Genomic DNA, 17,499 nt, shown 5'->3' with positions numbered 1-17,499 from the left:
GATGGGACTTCAGTTTACCTAATCCAACCAGTCTGCATGGATAGACTGAGTGGAGGGTTGGATTCAGATGCGAATTGGAGCCTGACATTTGAACACTGTGGTAAAATCAGGAAGAAAATATAATGACATACAAGGCATGAAACTCAAATATCACTCCAAGAAGCCCTGTGCTTTAAAGAAGTTTAGAGGGTGATGGGTATTGAGGAGGGCACCTGTTGGGATGAGCACTGGGTGTTGTATGGAAACCAATTTGGCAATAAATTTCATATTAAAAAAATAAAATAAAATAAAACACATGACTATTTAAAAAATAAATAAGTTTAGAAAATAGTTATTTTGCAAGCTTGTCTTCATATTGGTTTTAAAATGCTACTTCCAACAATGTATATTGAATAGATTTAAAAGCCAACATGTGACCCTTTTTTTCCTCCTCACCTCATTAGACTTTAATGAGGTGATAAAAGGAGAGAAAGATTGTCCCACACTTCAGGGCAGAGTCAGTTCTTCAAGAGCCCTGTACAGAGTAAGAATTGAAATTTGAAGAGAAGGGTGACATTAAGGAAGCATGAGCTGCATATTCCTATGGAAAGTGTGAAATTCTCCCCGATTTATCACAATTGAGATTCTTTTTTACATTTATACCAAACATTTCATAGCTTACTCATTATAGTTTTCAAAATCTATTCTCATAATTTATGTAGTCTGATTTATGTAATAATGCAATAAAATAATCAGAAAAGGTAATGTTAGAACAAAGATAGCATTAACATCCATGTAAATTTGTGGAGTCTGTCTCAGGCAAGTGAAGTGGCTTGCTTATGCTCAGCTAGCACATGGTCTGAGGCCTGGCAGAGGTGGGTTTACTCTCCACTATTTAGAGAAAGGTTCTATACATAGCTGCGTTTCCTGAAATTCTCTAAGTGATGCCTTGTACATCGTAGTATTTGACCCAATGTATGCTGAAAGAGCGATGCGACTGAGAGATCTGGCCCACGTAAGGGGAGAGAACTTCCACGAGAGAGAGAGCAGGTGGCTCAGGTGGGGTGAGGGGTCGGGTAAGGGTGCAAGTGGGAATAACAGCTACAAACCAGTTAACAACTGCACCGTTTGTTAAGTTCTTATTGTGAGTGTGGACTGGGTTTGTTTGTGTCTTTCTGTCTTGCTGCTTAAGTAGTTATGATACTTATGCGTTTAGTGCTTGTAAGAGTGCTATGAAATAAGCATATTACTACCTTCGTGTTAAAGATGAGGGAAACAGGTAAATGGGTGGCTCTGAGTCTCTTGGGCAGTCTCTCCAGTGTGAAAACCTAGGCTCTTCGTCCTGAGTCCTGGGGTTTCCCTCAAAGAGATTTGCTGAACTGGAGTGAAAGATAGGAAATGGGAGACTAGAGAGAGAAAATTATAGACATGCCTACAAGCAAGCCCATTATATCCACTCTCCATTAGCATCATTTCTGCCCCCAAACTATTAGCATGTTTCCCGCCTGTATTCCACCTTGAAATCTAATGGGAATGCAGAAAGTGTAAGAAAGATATGAATAGAAGTGTGTCCAATTCACAAATGGGAATTGGAGAGAAAAGGAAGAAATCCGGAAATGACTGAAGACTTTTCCCATGTTAGTGATGAAGTAGAAAGGATTAAAATAAAGATTTCTGATCTCTTGGCTGCCATTAGCTCACTTGACAGCAGTGAATGCTTAACTTCAGTTTCTGTCACCTTTAAAACAAATGGAAACAATATCCTTTACATCCCCAAATAATATAAATAAGCTTTGACATTAGACAAATTATATTAATGACATTTCGTAAATACTATCTCATAATTACACAAAATAAGCTCAGTGCCTTCAATACGTAAACATCCACATGTGAAGTGGGAAAAAAAAGGAGTAAGTGGTGTGTAGAGCCAACTGAAATCATGAAAGTATGAAAAGTTTTAATCTATATTTGTGTTGTTCCTGGAAAACAAAAAAGTAAACCAGAACATTCAGGGGTTTGCCAGATGTGGACCCACTTCACGAAACGGTAGCTTCTAAATACAGTGCATTGAAGTTAAACATTTTCAGATTGGGTAAAATGATAGAATGCTTCCACCAGCATTTAGCCCCATGAATCTTAATTTCCCATGGAGTTTGCTTTCAAAACCTTCCAATCCCTCTTTTTCTACCTCTGGATGCTCCCAGCCCCTCCTCTGATTCAGGAGGAATCATATCATCGGGCAGTGGAGGCAAATTGGGACCAAAATTCAGGGAATCCAACCCGACATGAATAAAGTATGATGCTATCATGTCAGCACAAATCCAGTTACAATATTATTGAAATATGAAGATACTTTTTGCATATTTATGGAATCAAGAAATACACAACATCATGCTAGTTTTATTTTTATTACTTCTTATTTTGGAATTCCAAGATCTGAAACCATCAATGTGAATATTAATTTATATGCTAACTTTAAAACAGACCTCTAGAATATATTTATAGATTAAAAAATGGTTTTCTAAGAAACCATTCAGTCATAGGAAAAGGTAATAATATTTTGTTCATTATTTCAGTGCTCTTTCTCCTAGAAATGCATGGTAGATTTGGTACTCTTTGTTTGCTGTGTAGATTACAAGGCTAAATAACATTTTTAACCACATACAGCTTTGGGATAACTATGTAGTACTATATGATCATATATTACATCAGTGAATTTTAGTTATTTATTCTATTGGTTCCCTAAAATCAAAAGATATGTATGACTGATTAAAGATATATAAAAATATATCTTTAATTTAATTTTAAGTTACTTATTTATTTTTATTTATTTATTAAAAAATTTTTAAATATTTACTTATTTTTGGGAGACAGAGAGACAGAGTGCAAGCAGGGGAGGAACACAGAGAGAGAGACACAGACAGAATCCGAAGCGGGCTCCAGGCTCCGAGCTGTCAGCACAGAGCCTGACGTGGAGCTCGAACCCACAAAGCATGAGATCATGACCTGGGCTGAAGTCGGACACTTAACTGACTGAGCCACCCAGGCACCCCTAATTTTAAATTATTTAAAAAGAAATACACCATAGGACATAAATCAATATTGTCACTGTACTAGTTGATATATAAAACTACTTATTCACCGTCTATGATGCCATAAAATCCCTGAGATATTACTCATGTTACTCATTGGAAGTTGGTTTCATGTGACCGAATACTTTACAGGATGGAAATTCATACATAGTTTCCTTGGTAGCCATTCTCACAGATTTAATCATGGTGACTCATTTTGGCACTGTGTGGCTATAATAAGTAATTCCATGGGAATCCTAATGTAATTCAGGAATAATTAAAGTTCACTAAGCAGAAAAAGATTCTGGCAACATCACAATGCAGAAGTTAGTTGTCCATCATGGTTTTAAAAAAATATATGATGTAAAAATGTGGAGAAAGCATGTGTGGAAGGCCTTGGAATGAGGACAAAGGGAACAGGTTTGCCTTACATCTCTTTTCAGAAGTTTTATTAGTGATTTCCACACTGAGAGTAATAGTGGTAACAGCTACCATTTATTGGCCACTTATATGTCTAGGTGTTTTACATAATTGTCTTACTGAATTTTGGGAGCAACCGTGAGACAAAAGTATTATAGTGTTCATTTTACAAAGATAGAGAAATAGTGCTCAGAGAAGTTAATCAATTTGCCCATGATCCCACTCAGTGAGAAGTTGACATTCAAAACCAGGTTTTCTGAATCCAAAATCTTCCTCTGTCCCAAGGAGCTACACTTCCACTGATTACCACAACTTCCTAGTGTACATCTCATCCTCATTCAGAAAACTCCACATTTCTAATACTTTTGGGATATTTCTTCATGAATGTTGAACAGTTGGTGGTGGGAAACCTCTGATTGCTCTTATTCAGAAATGGTTGCAAGGATATTGACCATTTACCCTGAAAATCAGATCTGTCTTGATCGACCAGATCAAGAGCCTGACTAGGGTATGATTTCAGAAGAACCAAAAGACTCTTCTGTCAAAAGAAACATGCTCACAGACTTGCCCACCAAAGCTGAACCATTATCCTACTTCATTTCTTCACTTCTTACTAAAAATACATTTTTAAAAATTTTTTATTTTATTTTATTTATTTTTTTGCAGTGTTTCATGGGTAGAGGAAAATAGGAGAGGAACGTAGGCTGGAGGCTGAGGATTGGAGCTGTGGAGATTTGGAGAGGTAGGATCAGTTCTCCAGGCCTGATTTATTAATTGTAAATCATTAGAGGGTAGAAACCATGTCTTAGTCTGTCTCTCCAGCTTCTAACCCAGTGCCTGAAACATTGCTTTGGTCCCATTACTATCCACTAGGTTGGTTAAGAGGGATATTCAGGTCTTTTTTGAATCAGAAAAGAGAAAGAAAGAAGAGAGAGAAAGAGAATCTGAAAATCCTGAACACTTGGGTTAGGGGTAAGAATCAGCTAGTAGGATTTTCAGGATTGGGGGAGAATAAAAGAGATTTGATTAATGAATGAGAGTAAAGTCATTAATATCCTACCTAAGACATATAGAAAGCACTCACAAATAATGACTATTTTTAAAATCTTAATCCTCATCTCATCTCCGTGATGTAGGTATTATTATTTCCACTAAACACATTAACTAATGGAGAATGATTAACTTTCCCAAGGTCACATAACCCGTACATAATCATGTTTGTTTGTTTTTGTTTTTTTTCCCTGGGACCTTCACTAGCATACTACTATATTGATTATTTGAAAAAGACAAACTTCAAAGACCTCACAATAGGGAAAGGCCTGGTTTTGTAGTCCCCTGAGCTCTGGGTTATCAGACCCATTCATTCATGTAGGTTTATTTATGGTAGAAGTTACTGACAATAAATTTCAAATTTAGAAATAAACTTGATTTTGCATGTTACTATCACATGGCTGTAAATTCTCCTTACATTTCCCTACCACATGCCAGGCAGAAAGAGACTTAGACATTTGCAGGAAGCTGTGTCATTACCAGTCCCATGTTATATGAATTTTTCTTCTTGCTCACCAATGTATCGGCTGCTCCTTTGCTTTCTTTGAGGCAGTTCAGTTTAATTTTTCATTATGACAGGTTTTTGTCTCCAATTCTTTATTTAGAGCATGGTTCTCAAAACTTTTTCATTCTGTAATCCTTTTGAGGGTTTCCACAACCCTCAAACATACCTTGAACCACTTTACTATCAAAATAAAAGTTTGGAAGAATAATTCAGCTGTTGGGAGGGGAAGCTGGTAAGTGTCTCTACTTTGCTTGACACTGTGTGAGAGAGGAAAGTGCTGGGGAGAAGGTGGGCAGTGCGCAGAATGCAGGCTGGGCAGGATATAGGGCCTTATGGTTCCAGTAAAAGAGAAGAAAGGGGTTGAGGCAGAAGATATTTTGTTGCAAATCTAAAACTGCCCTTGCTTAACAGATGTTAGAGAGGTTGCAACTCTGATTCGTGATTCCCTTGGAATAGCCCTGAGGAAAGGACATCCTCTTTGTGAAGTATTGATTTGAAAACAAGCAGCTTTTTCTCCTTTTGTCCCCATCCACTGCCCTCCTTCTCAAAACCCCTCCCTTTCTCTGTTTTCCCTTCTCCCCTTCTAACTCTGGCCTCTTTTCCTCCTCCTCAGTCACCTCCTCCTATTTAGAGAAATCCAGTGATTTGATTTATTTTCCTTGGGTTTTTCAAGGGGTCTCACTCATGACCCCACCAACTCCTAGGGCGAACTTTGCCCTCTGACCCAGAAAGCCTCAATCCCCAATTCAGCTTTTGTCTTTCCTACCAAATATAGATGAGTGATACTGGGTATTCTCTCTCTCTCTCTCTCTCTCTCTCTCTTGCTTTCTTTTTGGTGTGCAAAATTTAGCTCGCAGCAAATCTGAGCTGGCTCTCTTTTTCACTGGCTCTCTTTATTCGTACCTGCTTTTCTTGAATTGATCAAGTTGCAGCTGTTTTTCTCTCTAACTTCCCCTTCAGTTTCAGCGAAAATAAACTACTTCCTGACTTCAGCGCCTGGCCATCTAGTGATGTTATCCTGACTGAGTAGCTTGACTACAGAGTTAGAGGAAGTGAACTTTCAGCATTGTTTGCCTATTGAGTAACATTTGTTTTTTCCTTTGGTACAAAGACCTTGTTCGGCTTTTGAGGGCATGAAGCTTATGTTTTGTCCCCATGTAAAGATCATGTGTGGTCACTGAAGGTTCAACTGCCACCAAGACTACACATGTTTGCAGCTGGCCCTTCGCCACTCGTTCATTCCAGCATCCTCCGTGATGTCTGGTTCTCATCTGGTCCTTCCTAAGGCCATTTGCTTTGTGATAAATCACTGTGATTCCTGTCATCGCTTACTCTACGATTCCCTATTCTAGCTGCAGCTACAATCTCATGCTCAGTGACAAATCAACATTACATCAGCTTGACTGTCTTTTTGTGTCTTTATACAGTTTGAAACTTCTTCCTGCTTTTTTCAAAACTCCATGGACTTCCCACTCTCTAGGCTTCTATCTATTTAGATTGACTTCTTAAATATTCTCATTTTCTGGAGGCGTTTGGGCGGCTCAGTTTGTTGAGCGTCCGTCTTCGACTCAGGTCATGATCTCACGGTCCGTGGGTTTGAGCCCCATGTCAGAGCTCAGAGTCTGGAGCCTGCTTTGGATTCTCTGTCTCCGTCTCTCTCTGCCCCTCCCCTGCTTGCGCGCTCTCTCTCTCTCTCTCAAAAATAAACGATTTAAAAAAATAAAATGAAATATTCTCATTTTCTGTACCATCTTTTTCCCCTCTCCTTGTGCAGCTCAAGCTTACTATGTCTCTTGGTTGTCCATGGAGGCAGTCTATCCTCCTTTTCCCTCTTGAGAACAAGACTCAAGTTGTTTCCTCTTCCCAACACTTACCTTTGATCTTTCCTGGATAAAGAGAATGTGTAATGTGAGAAACTTCTTATTCCTTGCTCCACAAGTCATGTTTTTCCTTCCTCTTCCTTTCTCTCTCATGTCTCATTTTCTCCCTTCTTCCTTCAAAATAATTCTGTCTAGTTTTCTGTCCTTAGTTTTCTGTCCTTAGATGTGCACATTAATCTTAAAATATAATCTAACACCCAAATGTAGTTCATCTTATGTCACATTCAATTTTAAAATCTAAATTTTTAGCAACAAGTATCAAGTGTCTAAATACAAAACTCTAAATCAGCCTTAAAAAGTAAGGATACATTTTACCATCTTACAAATTATTTCCACTCATTTTCCACTCACTGAGTTATCCTTAAAAATGATCAATATGCCAAGATTCTAGCTGACTTGTTTGGCATAAACCATTATCTGGGTGGATGGATGATATTTTCTCTCAAATATCAAACCAATACATTATCAAGTGAACCTGAATGTTCTTTATCAGATTGGTTTAGATATAGAATGTACAAATCACTCATTTCCCTTTTTATTCCTGGGATGGTGCAGATTCTTGTTTCTGCTCTTAGAATATTACACCGAATGTGATGTTTACTATGTCACCACAGAGGCTTTTCCTGCCAAGGGTAGTTTATAGGGACTTACTGATGTCCCTACAACATTTGAAGAGATAGCAGAAACAGTGGAGGTTGAATATGCTAATAAACATTTTTGGATCAAAACTGTTTGCATTTCCCCAGGATAGCTGGCTTTAAAATACACAAAAGAATAAGCTCTAAATTACTGCAGGGTTTGTCAACCTCCCTAACAGGTTTTTTCTCTTTTGTTCTGAATTCACTTTAATGTGGACTTAACCATTTCTCAAAGCAATAATCACCATTAGGAAAGAAGCGTGGAAAAGTGGAAAAGAGCTGAGGTTTGAAGTCAAGTTGAAGAGATCATTCCTTATCTGTATCTGCAGGAATGACATCGCCTCTCTGTCATCATTTTCTCATAGGTAAAATGGGGATAGTGATTCTTAACTTTCCATCAGGGTTATGGGAATCGAAGATACCATGTGAAAACACCTAACATTGTCTGGGAAGTAAAAGGTGTGAATCAAATATTGCATTATTGTATTGACTTGTACTATTTGTTTTATTCATGAACTGATACCTACATCAAATTTACAGGTTTAGGCACAAGTAGATGGAGTACCACATCCTCTATATGATTTCTGGAATACTGGAAAGCTCCAGAAAATACTCAGAAGCCACTTCCTGACATTCTGACCTGTTGTCTCTATCTCCTCCCCTCAATGTGTTCTTTCTTTACCTTAAAGTTTGGTTCACTATTGAAATATAAACACCACTAAGAAGATTAATCCTTCGTCTTATCAATGGTTACCTTTCAATGTGAGTAGAGTTATCAGAGACATTTTCAGTGGAATTTGATTAGGACTAAAGTAAAGACAAAAAGCAGTTTAAGACACTGGGATTCTTGGGCCTGAGGGTTTAGAAAAGAGTATATGGAGAGGGATTAAACAGCAGCCTTGAAGGATATATAGGTAAAAGAATGCTCTGAGGTGCCTCCTACAATCTAGCCACTGAGCTAGGGTGCCAACCCCAGTTGCCTATCAGAATCACCCTAAAGCTTTTAAAACTACCAATGCCCAGGCCCAGCACCTTGGAGATGAGGATTTAATCATTTGGGAAAGGCATCTTGGTGTTTAAGAACTCCTCAGATAATTCAAATGCTTACTTGAATTGAAAACCACAGAATTGGAACAAATAGGGGCACTGGAAACATTTTTGTCTAGTCCTTCCTAACCTAGCCACAGGTTTTGATTGAATTAACTGCTTAAAACCCAACCTCCTTAAAAAGGATTTGTTTGTTATTGGTTTAATTATTTTTAAGGCCACGCTTAAAAAAAAAATGTGAGGCCGTAGTATTTATTGACTCAATCTCGTCATTTTGTTAAAGAGCATACAGTTTGAATAACTAAGAGATTCTAGGATCAGTTCAGCAATCATCCATGCTAGGTAAAGAATTTTGCATTGCTTTTATCCTTAGAGTTTTTGAATTTAATAAGCAAGGTTCTCGTTCTTCTCAAATGAAGAGAATTATGATAGAATCTTTAAGAAATTCCTAAAATAACTAATTCAATTAACTAACTTGTTTGTTGCTTTATAATGTATAATGCAACTTTATATATCACAATGATTAGGTATGTATTATTAATTATTATTATCATCATCATCATCATCATCATTTTTATCACTTGCAGAAGAGTAAACAAAGGGTTAGAGATTCTGACTTGCCCAGTTATGTGAAGATTTAAATGCAGAGGTAGAACTTCACTCAGGTGTTGATGTTAAAATTTGCATCCATTCCACAAGTTTATTATTTTGAAGTTCATTTTGTGTTTCTAGATCTTTAGCAGTACCTTGGTAATTTTTTTGACTTCACTGATTTTCTCTGTAATAGCTAGGGATATCAAGGATTATGTGGCATAGAAATCCCAAAACGGTAGTGTTAGGTTTTTGTTTTTGTTTTTCCTTTTTTGTCTTTTTCATTTTAGAATATCAGAAATCAGAGTGTGTTAACAAAAGAGTGACCCTAAGTCCTGATTCAGTCTGGGACGGTCTTTGCTTATGCTTTTGTCCTGGATTAGTTAGCAATTGTGCCCCCTTCTCTCTCCAAAGGTTCTCAATTAGGATGATAAATTATATGATCACCCTACCTAATGAGCATGCATCAAGCTTCCTCTCTTTGTTTTGCAGAATTAAGTTATTTATTTGGTCGAGTTTTCTTTCAACGAGTAGTCAGTAGCTTTCATATTTCCTTGATCCCCCCGTCATGTTTTACTTAGAGCTTCACTGAAATTTGAATATGTAGTGCATATAGAATCATGGTGATGATAATGATAATAGTAACTTGCATTACTAATCATTGATTTGTCTAAGCACCAAGTTACAGGCTTTACATCCATTATCTCATTTAACACTTATAAAACCTTGTGAAGTAGGAACTAGTGTTGTCTTCATTTAACACAGGAGCAAACTGAAGTTCAGAGATGCTAAGTTGCTCTAGGTTCAGGGCTGACTGACAATCAGGACTTTAACCCATGTGTGACTTCAAAGTCTGAATTCTAAATCCATACACTAAAATTCATGGCCCTCTTATCCATTCTACAAGAACCATCTTCTTATTCAGCTACAAAGCAAAAATTCTTATCCCTGATTATTTGCTAGATGTAATAGGGCATAAAGGAATGTAAGAAAAGTAAAGCGTTATATTCAACATGCTGTTGGAAACTTTAAATCTCCATATACAGTTGTGTCTATAGCGGCAGGAATACCTGTAAAGAATATAAATATTTTTGCTTAAAATCTCAATCTTTTGTCTAGTGTAGACTAAATATGAGGAAGATTGATGACTCTTCATCTGTATATTTTGAGGTAGCCTACACCATTTAAAGTCAGTAACTTGGTCAGCAATGTTATAACTTATAATGTCGTGAGTTAATTGAAGCTAGACCTAACTTTGACTATTCACATGCACTTGCTATAAGAAAGGGACCAAAGGACTAGTCTAAACAAATGGTGCTCAGCATGGTTAGCCAAATATTTGTCACGAGGTTTAATCATTGTAAGTTCACACATATACAGCAGAGAGATGAAATTGTCTCCAAACTAGTTTCTATTGAGGAGAAATGCTAGGAAATGGTAGAAGTTCAAACAATGGAAATGGGGTGGTGGCGGAATTTCTGAAATTCTATCTTAGTAGTACCTGCACATGAAGAAGAAAATCAAAATAGTGTGACCAAGTCAATATTGTAAATCCAAGTAGAGTTATTCAGGGCCCAGGCTGATGGACCCTTATTGGATATTAGGAATTTAGGAATTACTGAATGTGAACCTTGCCCGTAGAGAGGCCAGAGTAGTAGTGAATAGGAAAGACAAATTCAAATAAATGTGTTATTGACTATTTTGAAAAGTTTGAGGTAATATTTGGAGGGTAGGGAGTTGAGAAAGCTTTCTGAATGTGTAAGACTAAACAACAACTACAAAGATGAAGGGCATTTTCTTTTCAGACTGAGGGAATATGGCCGTACTGGAGAGCAAAAAAGGGCTATTAATGTGTCAGTGGCCAAAAGAAGGTGGCTTTTGGGTCTGTGCAGGGGGTTAGCCTCCTGGTGGCAGTGTAGTGGTTGGAGAGCACACAGATAGGCAGTCCCAATAGTAAAATATTTGAGGCCAGCACTGAAGGCTAAGTACTGAAGCGGGAAATGGCAGTGACAATATCCATATGGTGAATGTGAAACATTCCTGTTGTAGACATTGAAGATTCTGGAGGCATTGGAAGAAAATCTGAAGGTGTAACTTGAACAGACCTAGATCAAAAGATTTTATAGAGGGCGCTACAGAGGGAGAATGTAGAAGGATGAGTATGAAAGTGCCTGAGATTAGGAACAAAGTGGATGTATAGCCTTTATGTAAGTTAGCACAAATCTAACTCTTCTTTTTACAGAGGTGAAATAGAAAGCAGATTTTCTTCTATTCAGCCAAACTAAACACTAATAAAATTGGCCTACATGAATGCAGAAATAAATCATCCCAAACATGATTAATGTGCACACGTAACGGAGTTTCTGAAAGCAGGTACAAAGTATATTTTTTCCACCATCACATAAACTCTATAACATTTCCATAATTTGAGGTTTCAAGAATAAGAAAAAAAACCCACAGCTCTAAATGTTGACTTCTCTTAAGAGCAGTCATTATAAATATATTTGGCAAGAAAAAACAATTTTGGAAAGATTAGTTGAAAGTGAAAAAAAGGGAATTTCTGAAATTTCTTTATTTTTTAAAATTATAATTAAAACTTTTTTTAGAGTGGTTTAAGATTCACAGCAAAAGGAAGGCACACAAATTTCCCTATTGTACCTTTTGACCTCATATGTTCATAGCCTCCCTCATTATCAACATTCCCCACCAGAGTGGTATATTTGTTACAATTGATGAACCTATACCGACATATAGATTCATGGATTACAATAAAGATTCATAGATTACATAGATTACACTAAGTTTCACTCTTAAGGTATGTTTTATGGCTTTGGAAAAATGTATAATGGGTTGTATCCACCATTATAGTATTATACAGAGTGGCTTCACTATTCTAAAAATCCTCTGTGTTCCATTTGTTCATCCCTCTCCTTCACTCCCAAACAATGATATTTTTATTATCTGCATAGTTTTTGGTTTTCCAGAATGGAAATATGGTTGAAATTCTATGGTATGTAACCTTTTTGGACTGGCTTTTTTCAATTGGCAATATGCATTTATTTATGTTTCTTTTTATCTTTTAATGGCTTGATAGCTCATTTCTTTTTAGCATTAAATCATATTCCATTGTCTTGGGTGCCTGGGTGATTCAGTTGGTTAAGCATCCAACTATTAATTTTGGCTCAAGTCATGATCTCAGGGTTGTGGGATCAAGCCCCGTGCTGGGCTCTGTGCTGAGCAGGGAGCCTGCTTAAGATTTTCTCTCTCCGAAGATGGAGCAGATAGAACCAGGGAGGGGAAAAACTGAGCTGTGAAAATCAAACCCACTTTTCACAACACAACACACACCATTTTTAACCCCAACAGAGGTGCTGCTGAATGCACCAGGGATCTGAGCTACTGAATAATGAGTTCGGTGGGAAGACCCCTTAGGGAGCCTTTCAGCCAAAGCCACTAATTTTCCTAAGAAAGCTGAGGTTGGTGAGGCCAAATCACTTAAAAAAAAAATCACACCATCAGTTAATGCCAAAAAAGGAAATAAATTTAGTTCTCCTACCTCTCAAAAAAAAAAAAAAAAAAAGATTTTCTCTCTCCCTCTCCCTTTGTTTACTCTCCTGCTCACTAACTCTCTCTGGAAAAAAAAAAAAAAAAAAAAAAAAAATATATATATATATATATATATATATATATATATAATATCCATTGTCTGGATGTACCGCAGTTTATTCATCCATTCACTTACTGAAGGACATCTTGGTTGCTCCCAAGTTTTGGCAATTATGAATGAAACTGCTATAAACGTCTATGTGCAGGTTTTTGGGTAGACGTTAGTTTTCAGCTTCTCTGAATAAATACCAAAGAGCCTGATTGCTGGATCATATGATAAGAATATTTTTAGTTTATAAGAAATGGCCAAACTGTCTTCCAAAGTGGCTGCACCATTTTGCATTCCCACCTATAATGAATGAGAGTTCCTGTTGCTCCACACCCTCACCAGCATTTGTTGTCAGTATTCTGGATTTTGGGTATCCTGATAGCTACCTCATTGTTGCTTTAATTTGCCTGTCCCTGATGACATGCTCTGCGGAGCATCTTTCCATGTGCTTGTTTGCTCTCTGTATATCTGTTCTTTGATGAGGTGTCCATTAAAGTCTTTGGCCCATTTTTAAATTGTGTTGTTTACTTTCTTGCTGTGAGTTTTTAAAAGTTTTTTCTTCCTTTTTTTTATATTTTGGATAACAGTCCTTTATCAGATGTGTCTTGCAAATATTTCCTCCTAGACTGTGCATTTTCGCATTCTTTTGACATGGCAAAAACAGAGGTGTTCAATTTTAATGAAGTCTACCTTATCAATTATTTCTGTCATAGATTGTTTCTTTGGTGTTCTATCTAGAAAGCCACTACCATATCCAAGGTCATCTAGATTTTCTCCTATGTTATCTTCTAGAATTTTTATAATTTTGCATTTTACATTAATGTGATCCTATGTGAGTTAATTTTTCTGAAGGGTGTACAGTCTGTGTTGAGATTCACTCTTTGCCTATGGATGTCCAGCTGTTCCAGTGTCATTTGTTGAAAAGACTAACTTTACTCCATTGTATTGTCTTTGCTCCTGTGCCAAAAATCAGGTAACTATCTTTATGTGGGTCTATTTCTTGGCTCTCTATTCTGTTACTTTTCTTTACCATTAGAATTTAGTAAGCTTATAAAAGTTTAAAATGTATATTCATTAAAAAAAAAAAAAACTACAGTGTTTTCTTCTGTATGTAAAAGGCCAAGTTAGTAGTTACAATGCTAATAAAAAGCCTATAGGTGTGAATAGTAACTCTCCTGGAAGGCTGCTAAGATATTTAGAACACGTATCCACCAAAAGAGATCCAACAGAAGATTATTTCAAATTGTGGTGTTCTCTCAACACTTATGGTCTTTCTTCTCTCACTTCCATTCCCAGCTTTGTTCCTTTCCTGAGGTAGGAATGGTTCCCAAGACCTTTACTTAAATGTCCTTACGCCCTACTCAAAGTATGGACCCTCTCTGACTTCCTGTTCCTTCTTTCTGTCTTCAACAGAAATTGCCAGCTCATTTCTCTTTCCCTGGGGGCTTTATGTTCTTCCCTTTGGAGATGCTAATGAATGAATAGCTTCATTGTACGTGCAGATAATATTGATGTTCTGTCCAGTTCCCCTTCAATCCTTTGTTCCTAATTTGGGGGCGCTCCTGGCTTTGTGCGTTTTGGCTGTCAATAGCCAGTGTCCGTTACTTCAGGAACTTCTTTACCCACAAGAATCTAGGGATTTAATCCTTCTGAAGTAGCATTTAAAGAACAGCTAAAGAGTGTAAGATTATGAAAGCCCAAATTTGTCATTTTGGGTCAGAGACAATACTGAGGTGAGGCAAGCCTAATTTTTAAGGTTTCCCTGTTGAATCAGGCTAGAGCATATTGGGCCTCCTCTCTGTTCCTCTTTTGCACCCCCCACCCCCTTACTGATATCCCCTGGAAATGTATACATCTCTTCCACCTGAATCCTTGTCAGGGTCTGCTTCTGGCATATCTGACCAAAGATGGTGTATAAACTGCTTTAGAATTGTTTATATTTTAACAGTGATTATTGAAGACATGATGCTTTAGCTCAAGGGACTTACTTTCTAATGATGGAATAGCATGTCCATGTAAGGCAGGGGTGTGTTCATGTGCTTGTAAATAATGCCCTTAAACTGTGTAGGTGACCACCTAATTGTCTAGGCATAAGGCAAACTTTAGTTATAGGTATGGACTAAATTGCATCTTTAATTCTAGGTTCCTGTTTTCCTCATCTATAAAATGGGAGAAATCTCTCAATAACTTATTCATGAGTTGTCATGAAAGCTTAATAAGATAATGAAATTATGTAGACCTTAGCCTGTGCTTAAGATAGTAATCATTCATTAGCATTTGCTAATTTCTTATGAAGCAAATTGTATACAGGCTAAAATTAAAAACTTTAAATTAAATTATACTGAAATGTATTTAAATTATTGCTTACCACTTTATTAAAGTATGACTTTGAGTAAATACTTTACCTTCTCTAAATATCTCAGCTACCATTGTTTATAGAATGAAAGTCGTCACATTAGGGAAATTCAGTTTGAAATAGACTGACGAGTAGAATTATAAGTAGCAGATTTGTAATAAAATGTAAATTAATTTTGTTTAAAGATCGAGGTCTTGAAATTAATGGTTCACAAAATACAGTAATTGTTAGTGGTAAATCACAATGAATATTTTGTGATACTGCTTTTAAAATCAAGGGCTACTAGTTAGATATTAGAAACATTTAGTTTACTTTTTATTGGGCTTCTCTCTTAGAACAATTGTTTAGCTTTATTAATAAGGACATTAATGAGAATAAGTTTATTCATTTGATCTCAGTGTGGGCCAGTGAGCTTTGCTCTCTTTCATGATCACAGACTGACTCTTAATCCTTGCCAGTCATTATGTGGATTTGTAATGCTCAAAATGAGAACACTAATGAAACTGGTCAGTATGAACACACTGGTACAAATCCCAAAAGGCCATTTATATGTATGTATATGTATATATGTACATACATAATATAGCACATCAGATTAGGGCCAAAGGATCCAAGAGGATTAAGTAAAGCAGAGGGTGTTAGTATAGGTATGAAATTCACTATAAACTCACTGTAAAGTCATGACAATGACTGAGGAAGATACTCAAGGTGCACTATAGCTCTAAATGAGAAGATTCACTTTCTGAATGGAAGGGTGACATAATTTTTATTTTATCTCTTTGGGCCTTAGTTCTACATTTATAAAGTAAGAGAAATAATACCTTTTATTCATATATTAAATTACATCATTTGTGTAAAGAGAAATGAGGAAAAAATCTTTTGGGTTCTTTAGAAGAAAGGCCCAATATTCAGCTAAGTGGGTCTATTATTTTTATGACTTTCTTCAGAAAACCCTTAAATATATGTTAATTATAAGAATAAGGAAAGTATATTTTGTTGTGAGATAGCACATCACAGAGATAATCAAAGTGTATTTGAAAGTTGCCAAACATGGTAAAAAAGAGCCATATGAGTCTTTGGTGCCTAAGTAAGTTGTGACCTAGAAGAACTCAAAGGACCATTCTAGTGGCACAATTCACTATTCTATTATTCTGTGGTTTCAAACACACATGGAATGCCATGTCACAAGTGGCATTAATTAGGTCCTTCTTTTGTAAATTATTGTTTTCTTCTACCTACCTCCTTCTAATTAAATTAGTTTTTGATCTTGATCGTTGGCCTTTTCTATTGGTTCTTTCATCTAGAATTTATAAATGCTGTGTTCTGAAGCTTTATCAAACCAAAATGATCTATTTGCTAGTAACTAGGAGATTATCTTTATTTTTAGAAATTTTCCACTGTCAGATTTGCCTCATGTATCTCTTCAGTGTGCAACGTTACGTGCTAGAGGGTACTGATACTATGGGAAATTTAAAATTTTATTTTCCTAAATACAATTGATAAGAATAAGATCATAAAGAGTTAGATAACAGGTTTATTGGTCTTTTGAACTTTCCGAAATTATGGGCACCAGAAACTGGAAAAAATCAAACACTGGTCGATATTGTTCTTGGTCAGGCCAAGAAGCCCAAAATGGAGCAAATATGTCAGATGAAGTAAAGGGATTGACAGTTCACATGCTGCAGAATTCTTTTTACGCTTTCTTCCTCATGTAAGTAAGTGACACTTGTTAATGACTAAATTTTGTAGGAGAATATTCAGCTGAATCTGGCCTCTAGATATCTGCCATTTTCAGATGGTTGACTTTATGCTGGCCATGGCCATAGCCTTGAGAGAGACCATTTTGGTTGATAAATCTAGTGGTTTTCTCCACTGCTTACTTCTTTCTAGAAACAGGTTGGCCCGTGAAGCATTGCCAGTGGTCTAGATAGAATTGTGAACAATGAGAAACCTTAGCAGAATACAGAAAGAAAAAAATATGTCTTGTTTCTATTATCTTTGTTTCTAGATTAAAGTGGGTTTTTTTAAGAATTTTAATTTAGAGATAGAAACATACTTTCTTAGTTTAGTGGGTTTCACTGGACACAGCAGCAACCACAATTGCCAAGTAGCTGGAAGAAATGGTTTCTCAAATAGAAGGAAATGTTATTAATTCCCAAGATAGAAGTGTGGTAAATTCAATGGGATTAGTTTGTAAATTTGACTTGGTAATGAACCACTAAGGAAAAAAAAATGACAGAAATTTCCCCTTAAATCAATAGCTAACATTGGATATTTGAAATGCCATGACACTTTCTCAAAATATTT

At 36.5% G+C, this 17,499-nt stretch overlaps 1 long non-coding RNA gene across 1 annotated transcript in view; it reads left to right on the top strand.

Moving 5' to 3' along the window:
- The window catches only part of LOC122237656, a 74,633-nt gene extending 70,421 nt beyond the window's left edge, over nucleotides 1–4,212 (top strand). Inside the window, exon 7 of the long non-coding RNA XR_006216248.1 lies at nucleotides 4,137–4,212. This is a non-coding gene — a long non-coding RNA (uncharacterized LOC122237656). The remainder of the gene's footprint in view (nucleotides 1–4,136) is intronic.
- The last annotated feature ends 13,287 nt before the right edge of the window (nucleotides 4,213–17,499 follow it).

This window comes from Panthera tigris, chromosome B1 (genome assembly GCF_018350195.1).
Source record: "Panthera tigris isolate Pti1 chromosome B1, P.tigris_Pti1_mat1.1, whole genome shotgun sequence".
Classification (NCBI taxonomy): domain Eukaryota; kingdom Metazoa; phylum Chordata; class Mammalia; order Carnivora; family Felidae; genus Panthera; species Panthera tigris.
Note: the sequence above shows the minus strand (reverse complement) of the source record. Positions and strands in the feature narration are given on the sequence as shown.